Genomic DNA, 15386 nt, shown 5'->3' with positions numbered 1-15386 from the left:
CGATTTCACTTTCACTTTCACACTATAAAAGTTCAGGCTCTGACAAGTTCCTGAACCTTTACACTATAAAAGTTCAGGAGTTAGGCAACGGACAAAGGAGACTTGAAAGAATGAAAAAAAAAGATGTGATGGAATCGAAAAGCAAGAGCTGAACTAGTTATAAAAATAATCTGCATAAAATATAAACACAGTAATGCAAATATGAATTAGGAAAAGAGGAAGGGAGGAGGTATGCTAAATCCTCTTGCCATGGGGAGGAATAGATAATATAGGATGTTTATCAATAGCTTATATATGGGTTTTAGTGCTGTGATCCTAACTACCAGAAGATCTAAAAACTGAAGCAGTTAAAAGAAGGATATCTCTGGTAGTGAGGCTGAAGTGGGGAGTAGCGAGTGGCAGGATAGGGGACTGTAATTTGAAATCAGAGTCTGCTCTGTTATTTTAATATTTTTCTTGCTTTTACCATGAATATGCATTACTTTGATAATAAAATATAAATAATTCCGTGTATTTGCTTCATTTTAATGTATCTTGGCTTTCCCTTAGGCTATAAGCTCTTCCATGGCAGGGATTTGATCTTTCATAATCTTTACTGTGCTGTTGTGTCAGATGGTGCCGGAAACAGAAGCCAGCTTGGATAAACCACAATCCATAAACAGCTGCAGGTATCTGGTTTCACCCTTTGTGGGCCCTTGACTGCAATGTGCAGGCTGGACCACATCTTTGCCTAAACGGCTATCGATCACAAATCCCAGAGGAGTGCTTTCAGTTGTTCATGATGGTTAGCTTAAACATAACTAATATACAACAAAATTCAATTTCCATACATCTAACTCCACTGGTGAACCCTAGGCCAAGCAAACCTGAGAAAGGTACGTGGCTGGTCCAATTTGGATGCTTGATGGGCTGTTGCACTCCTTCTCTGGCCTCATCCTATCAGAGGGCAGTAGGACAGTGCCTCATTGTATCAGAGTTCTCATTGCAAAACCATGTCTCTGCAAGTGATCAAAGTTCAGGTTGTAAATCAACAACCCAAGCCCATAATACCTCTAAGGAGACTGCTCTCCAGCAAAACTGTTTGCTAGATGCCTTTCTGTCTCATCTCCCTCTCTAAGCACTCTCTACCAGGCTAAGCTGTGTTCTGTGGGCCACAGAAGTTGCTGGGAGTGGGGTGATCTTCACTTGCTGGCTTTTAGTGGAAACTAGAACTTCCTGATTGTATTAGCACTAGAAGCTGGCCTCCCGTTGGGCTGAAGTGTAGCATCCTTATGTTTCCTTTCTCATGCCCACCCACCCGCAGCTCCCTGTTGCTTTTCCGTGTGGTTAATTCATGCCCAGCGCCATGCAAGTTTCACTTGGCACATCGCAGACATTCAGATACTTATTACATGTATATTAAATTGATACAAATAAAGTACCAAAATACAGGAAACTATATACCAGCAACAATCCCCTCCAAACACACACCATTAAGTTGTCACTGATTGATCTGAATTCTGTTTCCTGGAAACGAGGAAGACTTTCCAAGGTTGAAAATGGATTTTTTAAAAGAAAATAAAAAAGGAAAGCAACTCTAAACTACAAAAAAAAAAAAAAGAAAGAAAAAAAAAGGAATTTTAACATGTGTTGAATTAAAAATATCATATATGCCATATGTTACAAGTGAAAGGTCACGGGCTACTTGCTTGTGTTGTTCGTTATTATTTTCTTTGTTTTATTTTGATAATTTTGGGTCTGCATTTCAACTCCTATAACTGGTGGCAGAGGCAGGGAAGCAGCCCGCCCAGGAAAGGCTTTAATATCTGACTGGTTAACAGGAGAAGCAGAAGGCAGACAGCAAGACAAGTCAGTGTAACAGTGCTATTTGCACAGGCGGGTGCAGGTATGGATGGCTGACCTTTAATCCAAAAAGAGAGTCTCACTAAGGATGGAAAATAGATCAGTCTGGCAGGAAGGTTTCAGACAGTTGTGCCAATGGAAGGAGAAAGGCTGGCACTAAATTGTATAAGAAGCTGCTGACCAGAAAAGCATGGCCTCCAAGAAAAGGGAACAAAACCATCAGGTCTCCAAATAAACTTTCTGCCACAGGGCTGGACAATGGAATGGCAGATGTCAGGAGAGACCTACACGGGCAAAAATTTAAGGACACAGATCTAGCAACATATGGTAATTTATATGCCTTAACTTAGTACAGTTTGCTTCTCTGCCCCACGATAAATGACAGCATCGTCATTAAAAATAATAACTTGAATATAAAAAAAAATTGACAGTCCAAAAATTACTGCATACCAGGCCCCTTGCAAGGAACTTGCCTTCATTATCTAATTCTCAGAGCAATACTGAAAGTAAATTAACATCATATTCATTTTATAAGACAAAAACACAAAGGTTTAGGTAAGCAACTTAAAGAACATCCCTATCCCCCCAAAGAAAAAATTCAAACCTAAAGCCTTCATATGGCAAAGCCAATGCTCTTTTAATTATAAGAAAAGTAGACTATAGCATAAAATAAACTTGAATTTGCCTCCAGCTCTATTGCTTACTGGGTAACTGACCTTGGGCAAGTCTGTTCTGTAGTCTCACTACCTTATTCCATAAAATGGAACTATTAGATTCTCCCATTAGCGGATTCAATGAGGTTAAATTGAGATAATTTATCTTAAACACTCTGTAAATTAACTGGTCAATGTATTCAATAAAACACTAGACAAATATGTCTTTCTCATAAGCAGTCTCAAGAAGAAGCAGTTTAATGTGATTTTTAATTATTTCAGTGGTAACATCTGTGTGTACACCTACATACCCTAGGTGTGTGAAACCAGGTTAATGTATGAAAACAAAAGGGGAGTGGATTCTAGAGAATTTAGCTACCAACGAGATGCCTAAGAACACAGAGAGACAAGACTCATCAGTGAGATGCTTTTAAAGAGGAAAACTGCAAAGCCACAAGGAATTGGTCAAGGGGAAAATAAGGAACAAAGGAATGAGTACTTGGCACATCTTTGAGGAAAATTAGGAATTCAAATCCATCTGCTCAATTTCCGACAAAGTTACAAAAAAAATTCAACAGAAGGCTAGGTCCGCTCTAATAGCTGGATTAGAATGAAATACAAACTGGAAATACCACTTGGCATTATAAAGCAGGCCAGGGTGGCACCAAAAGAGACAATGTGTGTGCCCCCAAATGAGGGGGCACAAACCCCAGGAACAAACCCGGGGAAATGTGGGAGAAGGGGGCACGATCAAAAACGGGAACAGGATTTGCCATTTCCTTCTGAATGCTGGACTTCCTGCTTTTGTAAAATGTTGAATGAGGCCTGGACTCAACTACATTCTGCCCTTTGATTTCCATATGCCCACTCACATGTCTGTTGCTTTTAACTGCCAAGAACATAAGCCATCAATTACCCGGGAAAAAAGTCAAAGAAGGATCTTTTTTCTCCTGTATCTCCCAGCCTGGAGTGAGCAGAAAGGAACTGATGGTTACAATTCACTTTTATTTCTGTCTGATAGAGGAGAATAATGGTTCTCTTCTCGATACCTCCTAGTTCCTTTCTAATTAGTTAAAGAAAGAGAGGTGCACCAGTTCTAATATTTTAGAAAGAAAACAGGGCCCTCAAGTTAAGAGACACCTCATTCCTCTATGTCTTCATGATTTACAGCTTTAAAAAAATAACTGTTAGAATAGTTTTTTGAGCAATTTTAGGTTTATGGAAAAAATGATCAGAAAAGACAGATATTCTCCACCATATCATCCCCTATTATTACCCTGCATTAGTGCAACATATTATTTACAACTGATGAACCAATGTATTATTATTAAATGAAGTCCACAGTTTATATTAGCGCACTCTTTGCGTTTATACAGTTGTCTGGGTTTTAACAAATGTACACTACCAGGAACCTGCCGTGAATCCACCACTGCAGTATCACACAGAATGTCGTCCTTAAAATTCTCCATGCTCCACATATATTACCTTCCTGCTCTCCCTGCCCAACCTTTGATTTTTCTTTTCCACTGTTGCTATAAATTTGCCTTTTCCATGTCAGATAGTTGGAACTATACAGTATAATTAGACTGGCTCCTCTCACTCAGCAAGAGGCATTTAATGTTCCTCCGTGTCTGTTCATGGCTAGTTATAGGAATTTTTAAACACTCTTCATCTGAATAATAGAGTTAAGTAAGTCACATACATCTTAGAGTTGAAAAGTCAGCAAAATTACCTCTGACATTCAGGCTAGAACAAGTCTAAGCCATAGAGATGCTGCATATTTCCCCTTAGTTTTTATTTTATGGAGTAATAATTTCTCACCAGGAAAAAAAGAAACAAAAAACCTTTCTCATATCACCCTAAACTTCAGGAATCCATTTGGATATCCATGAGACAGCACTGTTCTTTTTCTCATCAACAAGCATCTACTATTGAGCAGCAATTGTGTGCCAGACTTTAGGCACCATGGGTTTCAAAATGAGTAAGATCCAGTCCTTTCCTTAAAAATCTAAATGTATGCTGGCTTCCCTGGAGACTCTGCCTGCAATGCAGGAGACCAAGGTTTGATCCCTGGGTCAGGAAGATCCCCTGGAGGAGGGAATGGCAACCCACTCCAGTATTTTTGCCCGGAGAATCCCATGGACAGAGGAGCCTGGTGGGCTATATAGTTCATGGGGTCACAAAGAGTCGTATACAACTGAGCACAATATTTTTTGCATTCTTCCAACATAAGCAATTTTTTTTTTTTTTTTGCCATGCCAATCCTCTTCCAGGAAAACTGCAATCATTCCTAGTTGCCAAATGTACCAAGTCAAAATCTCACTTCAAGCATTCCAGGTTCTACTGTATTAAACTTACCTAAATCAACTTACTGAATCATTATCCATCATTTCCCAAACAGCGCTTAGAACTGTCACACATTCACGAGATGAGGACCTCTTTTCTGAAGGGAGGTTTCGTAAGCCAAGATCATGCTATCAGGTCACCCATCTGCTAAGACCCACATGCTCCCATCTGGTGCTCACCACCATCTTCCTGTTGCAGCTCCAAGTTCTTGGATTCCATCGCACCACCGCAGGCCACACACCACTGCAAACGACGTGCTGCTCTGCGCTCCAGACCACGAAGGCGTGGGAACTCTCTGAACCTGCCCACGTCTGCCTGGGCACCGCCTGCAGCCATTCTAACCTACTACCCCATCACTCTGGCCACCGCAGTTTCACCATGAGATTTCCTCACCCCCTAGGGCTTGAATTCCTGGAAAACAGGATACTCAAAAAAACAAAATCTCCAGAACTGTAAGGAGGTGTATCTGTGCCTTGCAACTTCAGCATTCAGTTATGAATCCTGAAATGTGAACACTGCCTAGCCTATACCTCTGCATATAGGCTATAACAAATCTATCCTAGGAGAGGGAACATGGAAACTTCACTAGTGCCTGAAAAGGAACATGATCAATGCAGCAGAAAATAAGCACAGCTATCATATTTCAAAATATTACTTTACTCTGCAGGTTGAAAATTCTAGTTTTGCTTCTGTTTTGGTGAAAGAAGCAGAGACCTTATCAAATCATGGTCAGTTTGAATGTCTTTAGTCACCCTTCAACAATATTGTATCATTTCTCCTAGAATCCCAGATCTGCATGACTTGGCTGGGGAGGAGTGGGTGGATATATTTAGAAACATTCAATAATTAAAATCACTTTCTGCTTACCTTCTGCAAACATATCTTAATGATAGAGTTCCCTTTAATTTCATTAAAGTGCAGTTTTAATGAAATCTGTTATCTCAGCTTCTTTTAAGGAGATATGTTCCCAGTAATTCTATTTTAAGGGGGCTATCTTTTCTTTCCATTGCTTACTGAGAACACACACACACATACACACAGTTTCCTGTGATCTCTCCAAAAAGAAATGAAGGAAGAGTGAAAGAAAGGGAGCAGAGGTGGGCAAGAGAGAGCTCCCAAGAGAAGCTGTTAGCTCTTTTCAAGTCCTCAAGAAAACAGAGCATTAAACAAACATACCGTCTTAGCTGTGGAATCTTTACATACACTTAAAAATCCATGACCCACTTTCAAGAAGAGTTCCTTGAACTCTGCTTTCTGTTCAGGGTCCCACCATCTTACTGACCCCTTCCAAGTGGTGCAGAGGTAACTCCTCCAGACTTTTTCTTGAAATGGTCTTGGCTCAATAGGAAAGACCAATTTATGCACAGCTGCTTGCTTACCTTCTGAAAAACACACACATACATGGGAAACAGAAATGGAGCATTAATAAACCAGCAGTGTGCAACATCTGTAGATCTACATGTGCAAGCCAACAACCTTCTTGCTCGCTAAGGGACATGGTCCAAAAGACAGTCAGACTGTGCTGGGACCTCCCTGAGAAAGCAGAGTTCTAAGGGGGCATGGATGATAGAACCTGAAGGGTGGCTTACTGGTAGCAATAGCAGCTTCTAGGTTCTGTCAGTATATATGGTCAGTGACTGCAGTTGGTCTTGGTTCCAGCTTCCCTTTGGACTTTGAGCCCTGATAAAAGTTTATGAGAGATATAAATAGTGGGTAACATTTTTCCCATACAGCTTGCCTTGGACATCCCCAGGGGAAGCTGCCCGGCAGTCGTTGTGGTGGTGTTGGTAGCGGTGGTGGTAGCAATCACGGTAACAGCAGTGATAAGAGCAGCAGCAACACTCACTCACTGTTGTATAAAATGAGCACATGCAATTCTTACATCAAATCTGAGACACAGCTATTTACAATGATGCTCTCCTACCAATGAAGAAGCTAAGGCTCAAAAAGAGGGTAAGTGACTTCTCTGAAATCACCCACTTTCACTAAATGTCAGAGCCAGAATTCAAGCTCAGATGCTAGTATCTAAATACCTAAGGTCGTCTCAAGAGACTGTCCTATAAAAAGATGAACCGGAGGATAAAAAACCATTATCTCAGTCTCTGATTAAACATACACTCTATTTCAAAGAAGGCGTGTGACTCTTGTTTCATGAGTATTCTGTTTATAAAATTACTACTCAATAAATGACATCCTGATATCTAGCATTCTCTTTGCGGTATTAGAAAACTCTGGCACAAAAGTTATCACTAGCCCCCCAATACCCCCATAGGAATTTCCATTTTCTTTTCACATTCAGTTAGATTCAAGTTTATCAAAGAAATATTTATCAAATATCACCAATGCTCACAGCACTATATTAAGTGCCACCCATGCACATTCTTATTTTATCCTACTAGCAGATGAGGATCGTTGCATTACTCCCATTTGCCAAAAGAGGCAATGAAGGAAAAAGAAATTTATCCTTCCATTCCTTCACTACTTCAGCAATTCATTTATTCAGCCAATATTTATTATGTTATATACCTGGTACTATTCTAGGCATTAGGAATGCAGACATGAAAAAAAAAAAAAAAACAGACCAAGGTTTAAGTCCAGAGAGATACAAAATAAAAAAATAAACAAAAAGATGTCAGATCATGAGAAGTGCTATGAAGAAAAATCAAATGACGTAAGGGATACATGTTCAGGTGGTAATGTGGGTGATGCGATTTACAGGAAAGCCTTCTCTGATGACATTTAAAGCAGAAACATGAAGGAAGTGAAGGACTGAATCTCTAGGGGAAGAGTATTCTAGTCTGAGACACATTTATTAAAAACTGACTTCGTGCCAGTGCTAAGTGTCATAGATATAAAGATTAATAACATATGGTCTTGACTCACCAGGAGCTTTCTATTTGTGGAGACATATAAATAAATTATCATATGAGAGATGCATGTTCAGGGCATCATAAGCAGGGCCAGGAAGAGGGTGAGACAAGTGAAGAACTTCATATTAAATGAAGATAGAATCAGGTTAATTGATTTTTACTTTGGCTTCTAATGTGGCACCTATTAGGAGCACATATAGGAAGCGCTTGTTACCTAGTGTTCTAGGAGCTGAAGGTCCTGGGGCTGATAATATCCAAGCTGAGTCAGTTAATAGGACACAGCCAAGTTCGGGGAGTCACAGAGGAAGAAAAGTGTAGAACAAGGATTCAAATACATATTTCTCTGTTCAAGACCATGGCTATATCAACTGATCAGAATTTTCTAAAGTGTGTTTGCAAAGCAGTGAATCCATAGGATACTAATAGATATAACGGGGCGGGGGGTGGAAATGGTTTTAGTGACCAAATCACCATATAAGAATTTAAATAGGTTTCTTTAATGCATGATTTGAATCCCTTCATGATTCTTCAAAACGGAAGGGTAGTTTACAGAAGTTCCAAAAGAGATTTTTACATTTTTACCATAGACTCAGTCTTCTCACTTCAGCCAAAATAATTAAAGCAAGTAGTCCCCAACACTACAGACAGTATTTCTTCCTTCACAAAGATAACACAGGAGCAAAGTCTGCAACTGAGCAACAATACAGCTGTAGTTTGTTATGCCTATACTCTATATGCCAACACTTTATCCACACATGTATATATGCTATGCAGCACATATACACATATACAGTTGACACCTGAACCACACAAGTCTGAACTACATAGGTCCACTTACAAAGATTTTTTTCCACTAAATATGAACAAACAGTACTAACTGAGGTTGGTTGAATCTATGGGCAGAGAATCGCACATCAAGAGGGCAGTTGCAGGAAGTTACAGGAAGACTTTTGACTGCATGGGGGTTACCATCCTCAGCTCTCCACGTTGTTCAAGGGTCAAGTGTATGTGGGTGTATATATGCATATGTTTATGTATGTGACTTCACCCTTGTAACAACCCTAGCAATACCTGTTATGTCTATTTTGCAGCAGAAAAGATCTAAAGGGCTTAAAAGACCTGAATCATTAACCCAAAGTCACATAGCGCTTAAGTGTCAGACCCTACATGATACCCAGAGTTGGACTCCATAGCCTGGGTTCTTAGCCACTAAACCATCCTGCCATACTTAAGCCTAGGCAGTATTCAGAGATTGCACAAAAGCTGGCTACAAGTATCTCTGGTCGACTCAGGGATCTGAATAATATATCAGAATGGTATTAAGTCCAAGTAATTTTGGAAATTAGCTTGGAGAACAAAATGAGCTCTGAATGTGCTTAACTCTGCAAAGTTGATTTTGGTTTGGTTGGTTGTTTTCTGAGCCTAGTGTGTATCCAACTATTTTTCAGATTTTTAGTAATTATGAAAAAACATACATTTCCTAGGATTGTTTCCATAGGCAGTACTATTTCACTCCTATCCATTTTTCCACTCAACACAGAGCAGGTGCAACAATCCTCGGTACATTCTGAACTCCAAAAGACCAAGATTTGGGGCTATGGCAGCCTGACCTCCCAAACATGCAGCCAGGTTGGGGTCAGCCTCTCCACAGCACCGCTGTGGTCTCCATACCTCAGCCGCAAACACTTGACCCAGTCAAATATCTTCCACACGCCCAGGGGCTAACCTGTCAGCTTGAACTCCATGAGCAAAAAAGCATAAAAACACAGGATGAATATGGAAGGGAGACCCAGGTGGCAGATTCCATGTGTTATTTTTAGTCAGACCGCCAAAATCTTTTCACCCTTATAAATAGAACGTATCTGGACTCAGCCTTATTCCTTTGGAGAAGCTGATTAAATAAGAAAGGAGTTTTGCTGCTAATAGGCAATGCCCAACAAAAACGAGGCTCTCGTGGCTCATCTCAAAAGGAAAAGCTACAAGAAAGCCCTGAATTTGCAAAGAAGTGAACCTCATAAATTGTGTACAAAAAGGTTTTGAAGATTCAGATGAAAAGCTCAGTTCCAACATGACCATCTGTCATTTCCCCCTAAAAGAAGAGAGCTAGTAGTTTATAAAAGCAATAAAACCCTTCCAGAGCTCAAAAGCAATAGCAAGGACTTGCAGTTACAAACCAGGGAACATACAGACTGACATGCAGCTGAGCACACTTCTCCTACCCCTCACCTCCTGGCCAAACAGAAACACAGATTTTTCTAATAATTGACGTCTGATCTACTCTTATTTCCCTCCCTCAATAAGGTTAGGAGTGGCCAAACTTATTTTCCCCCTTTTCTTCTTCCATGTTCACCACCTGTTTAATTTTTTATCTTTTCTGCACACATGTCTCTTCTTTGACCCCTTCCTCATCACTATGCCTCTGTCCCTTTCAATTCTCACCTAGTTCTCTTAGAAGATTCTCTCCTAAGTGGTAAGCCATGAATGGAATCAAAGCCTGACTGGTTGGTAGGAAAAGTTAATAATATACAGGCATTTGGGTTTCCCTAGTGGCTCAGCAGTAAAGAATCCTCCTGCCAATGCAAAAGAGGCAGGTTCGATCCCTGGGTGGGGAAGATCATCTGGAAAAGGGAATAGCAACCCACTCCATATTCTTGCTGGGAAAATCTCACGGACAGAGAAGCCTGGTGGGCTATAGTCCATGGGGTCGCAAGAGTTGGACATGACTGAGCAACCTAACAACAAATACAGGCATTTATTACACTTCACAGATAATATGTTTTTTGTTTTTTGTTTTTTTTTTTACAAACTGAAGATTTGTGACAACCTTGCCTCAAGCAAGTCTAATGGTATCTTTTTTTCATTGGCATTTGCTCACGTCCTATCTCTGTGTCACATTCTGGTTAATTCTCAAAATATTTCAAACTTTTCTCTTATTATTATGCTTGCTATGGTGATCTGTGATCAGTGGCCCTTAATGTTATAACTAAAAAGACTACAGCCCACTGAAGGCTCAGATGATGGTTAGCATTTTTCAGCGATAAAGTGTTTTAATTTTAATTAAGGTATGTACATTGTTTTCTTAGGACATAATGGTAAACTAAATAAACTACAGTACAGCGCACACATATCTTTTGGATGCAATGGGAAACCAAAAAACTCTTGTGACTTACTTTATTGCAGATATTCCCTTTACTAGCGGGGTATGGAACTCAACCTGCCCTATCTCCAAGGTTTGCCTGTACCTGGATCACAAAGAAACCAGGAACATCAGCTCCTGAAGCTGAAATGCAAGTTCCCCCTGGCTTCTCTTCCACGGCCTCCTTTCAGCTCCTTCGTGGAGCATTATGTCTAAGAGTTGGAGCAAAGACTTGACCTGCCTAGACTTGCAAATTTAGCTCCACCTATACCAAATGTCTAGCCTTGGCTGAGTCATTAGACTTCTAGACCCTGAATTTTCCCAGTGGTAAATTGTATATAATAATGTAACTTCCTCAGGGGGTTGTTAGAAGTAAATGAAATAATTCATTTAAAGTGTATCATACAATGCCTGACCCATTTTTAAGTCCCCAATTAATGCTATTTGTCATTATGAGCAGCAGCATCTATATCCTTCTCTAATTAAATTGTTCTTATTTGGACCTTAGCATCTTTTTGCAGTAATTACTAAGATCCCAACTGTATTTCTCCTGTTGCTTTACTATAAATACACTGCAATTGCTTAAATAACACTGGAGCCGAAGCTCGGTCAATGAAAAGTCAAAGGAGGTGAACAGAGGGGAAGACTTGGTGAATTGCTGGTTCAGGGCCAGACAGGGTCTTGCAAGCACTTTCCGGGGTCTGATTTCCTCAGCCTGCCAAGAATGGACCCATATCTCAGAGGTATATTTGATTTAACCAAACTTAGGAATCATTTCTAGAACTACTACCCTTATCTTTCAGTTTATAATGATAAACACAACTGTAACAGGCTGATGATACTTGTGACAACAAGACCAGAGAAATCTCTTCCTAGTGGTAGACCCATTTAGGAAGCCAAATTTTAACCAGAAATTGTTGGGTGGATATGCAAATAAGAGAGTGAGCTGATGTTAACTCCATTGCCTAAAATAACCTGATGCATCTGTCTTGCAAAGAGGCCAGTCCCTTCAGAGGTCGTCCGGCTAAATAAAGCTCCCTCCAACCTGTGAGGCCCTGCCCTGGGCCTGCCAGTGGGTGTTCCAGACACTCCCCTCTCAGCTCTCCCAGGGCTGATGAAGAAGCTTCTGACTTAACTCTTCTTTTTCCAGGCCACATCTCAGAGGCCCAGATTCTATATTGATTGTTGAAAGATAATCTTGCGTATCTCTGTTCTGATCAGTTTTACACCTCCTTGGGGGACATTTTTTCCCCTCACATACAAGTTGTTAAGATAAATTTCAGTGGACTGGCAACACTTAGTATAGTTCTACTACATGAAAAACAGGTATGTGGGAAGGGGACGTTGGTGAAAATCCAACAATGGATCAAATTAAAGGAAAATTAACTTCACGTTTCAAGTAAATCAATTTACAAATTTATTAGACTCTTGCCCCCACTCCTCGCCCCCATTCATAAAGGAGCAGCCTGCTAATTTCACCTTTAAGCAGAAGGATTTCTATTTGTAAAACTCTTTTCTTTGATAATAAAGGTCACTGGAAATATTTTGACATCAGGTGGCGCTAGTGGTAAAGAACCCACCTGCCAAAGCAGGAGATGTAAGAGACACAAGTTTGATCTCTGGGTCCGGAAGATCCCCTGGAGGAAGGCATGGCAACCCACTCCAGTATTCTTGGTGGAGAGTGCCATGGACAGAGGAGCCTGGCGGGCTACTGTCCATAGGATCGTAAAGAGTCAGACACGACTAAAGTGCCTTAACACACATGCACATGGCTCCAAAAGGGTAACACTTGTGCTAACCATGTTTGTCCTCAGCAGTTGTTAATAACGTGAGAAAATTTTCAAAGGGTAACTGAAAAAAATTAAGATTAAAAATGGTATATTCAAAATATAGACAGTAAATTAGCACAGGATTACGCTGTGCCCTGAAACTCAGAACCTGAGACAGAAGTGCATATAGATATGAGATGTATCATACATGCACATGTATCTACCTGCCTCAGTTTCTCTGTCTGTGCAGTGTGAAAACTGCCTATCTCACAGACTGTCATCAGGAGTAAATGACTTAGTATTACAAAAATGTTTAGAACAGGACCTGGCACATAGTAGTCGTTCAACAGCTCTAAGATCATAATCATCACCATCATCATAAAAATATGAATATAAAACCAAGAGGCACTATCACCCAAAACTATCAGTATCTGCCTCCAGAAAGGAACATGTAGCTACCTGCTTTCTTCCTCTTTATAATGTCCTGTGCTTTCTCCAGATTTCCTATAATGACCACAGACTACTTAGATCACCAAAGAATATACTTTCGAAAAGAAAAAACCATCTCAGTTGGCGACTTATAGTCTGAAACAACGATTGTCCCAAAGCCCTTTTAATGATGCCATTCAAGGTTAAAACTAGGACTTTTCTATTGCTGCCATAACAAAACAGTACAAACTGAGTGGTTTAAAACAATAGAAATTTATTATCCTATAGTTCCGTAGGGCCAAAGTGTGACACAGGTCTCACTGGGCTAAAATCAAGGTGCAGGGAGGGCTACATTCTTTCGGGAGATATATCATCCATCCAGAGTTGGGAATGTCCTATATGCTAGCCACCTGCCATACATAGCTATTTAAATTTACACTAATCAAAGTAATATTGCAAACCCAGCTCCTTTACAACTCTAGCCACATTTCCAGTGTTCAACAGCCGCCACACATGGCCAGTGACTTCTCTCCTGGCCAGCACAGTTATGAGATGTCTTCACCACAGCTGAAAATTCAACAGGACCGTGCACATCCAGAACCAAGACTCATCCTGGCCTCCAGACGGGTGTCCTCATTAAGCCTTGCTGCCAGCATTATCCTTTCAAGTACTGCCTCACATCAATTCTTTGCCTTAAAGTTTTCTTGGGATTCTTTGGCCTATAACAGACTTTGTTCTAATGCTTTAAATCTATAAAATCCTTAATCCAGACTAAACATTATATTTAAACCATAATGTGCAGCTATTCCAGTTACAACTATGATAGGGACACTGAGATGACCTCCCCACCTCTGATTTGCCATATCCCAGGCCTGTAATGCTCTGAAAATGGTCAGTCTCTGTGGATGAGACAAAAATTTCTCAGCATGAAAGCAAAAACAGTTACCGATAGTCTCTGGCTCAAACGGTGAAGAATCTGCCTGCAGTGCAGCAGACAGGGGTTCGATCCCTGGGTCGGGAAGATCCCCTGGAGAAGGAAATGGCAACCACTCCAGTATTCTTGCCTGGAGAATCCCAGGGACGGAGGAGCCTGGTGGGCTACAGTTCAAGGGGTCACAGAGAGTCAGACACGACTGAGTGACTAACACCTTTTCTTTCAGTCTCAGCCTGTTTTCTATCCCCTAAGACACCCCACCATTCACTTTCACTCTTTCTCAAGTTCATCCACAAAATCCCTTTACTGCTGTGTCCTCCTCTCTGTTAAAAATTATTAAAGATGATAATTTAGGTGATACGAACAAACTCTGACCTTTCATGAAGTGACCAGTCTCCATCTCCAAGGAACTGCAAGTTCTCCAAGACAACTGCAAAATGCGGCAGAAGGCAGGAAGCTTTCAACAGGATAAAGAAAAAGCAACAGGAAGTAAGGAGCCCAGAGTGAGCCTGGGATTTGGGGGTTGGCTGACTGGATATACTGATACACACAGGCATGTGAAAGTTATCTAAGTTTCAGTTTGCTAAAGTAGCACTCAGGCAAGAGCAGCCCCACCTTGGGCCTGGAAATTTATACCAACACCTGTGTTTTAATCCACAAAACTCCTCAATCTTCAACCTCCAATTCCCTCATCACCACTAAGGAAGGGTCCTGATGGAAAAGACTCATCAGTGTCTCAGAGGCCTTTATAAGGCCTGAGAGCAAACACATGGATGGGCTTTAGAGGGTGTTTCTCTGAACCCCAAAACTGTATGCATAACTGTGTGTGTGTGTGTGTGTGTGTGCGTGCATGCACGCACGTGCACACGCACTGGGAGGGTAGATTTCCCAGTCTGTTCCACAGTTATCAGTGGCTCTGTGATTTTCAAAGTTCAAGAGCATTGATAGAGAAGCTCAAGGTTCACAAAGAAATCCCTTTAGCACTTTATGTTCCCTTTTTAAACTTCAGGTTCCAAATATACTTTATTTTAAAATTTCCTCCCACAAATATATGATACTCATCTTGTCAGTCCTGCAGTCTTTTCTACAGGTTAGAAGCACCTGTCCACTCTGCTTCATGTTCCTTCATTATCTAGACCACCAAGCACTCCAACACATGCTTTCAGAGAAAGAAAAAACAGGTGAGGTTTCTGAACTAAGAAAATGGCTCCACTTTTATCACTTCAAACTATGTGCACTTTGCAGGACATTATTAACAGAATCTACAGAGTTCTTATGTCTATCAGGTGCAGTGCTATGCACTTTACACACAGTATCTTAATTATGCCTCGCATCCCCTGAGAAGTAAGCACTATCCCAATTTTTACAGATGAGAAAACAGGCTTAAGTCTCAGAGCGAGTAATCAG

The sequence above is a fragment of the Muntiacus reevesi genome, chromosome 17 (assembly GCF_963930625.1).
Source record: "Muntiacus reevesi chromosome 17, mMunRee1.1, whole genome shotgun sequence".
Classification (NCBI taxonomy): domain Eukaryota; kingdom Metazoa; phylum Chordata; class Mammalia; order Artiodactyla; family Cervidae; genus Muntiacus; species Muntiacus reevesi.
The sequence above is the reverse complement of the archived record's forward strand: the minus strand, read 5'-3'. Positions refer to the sequence as shown.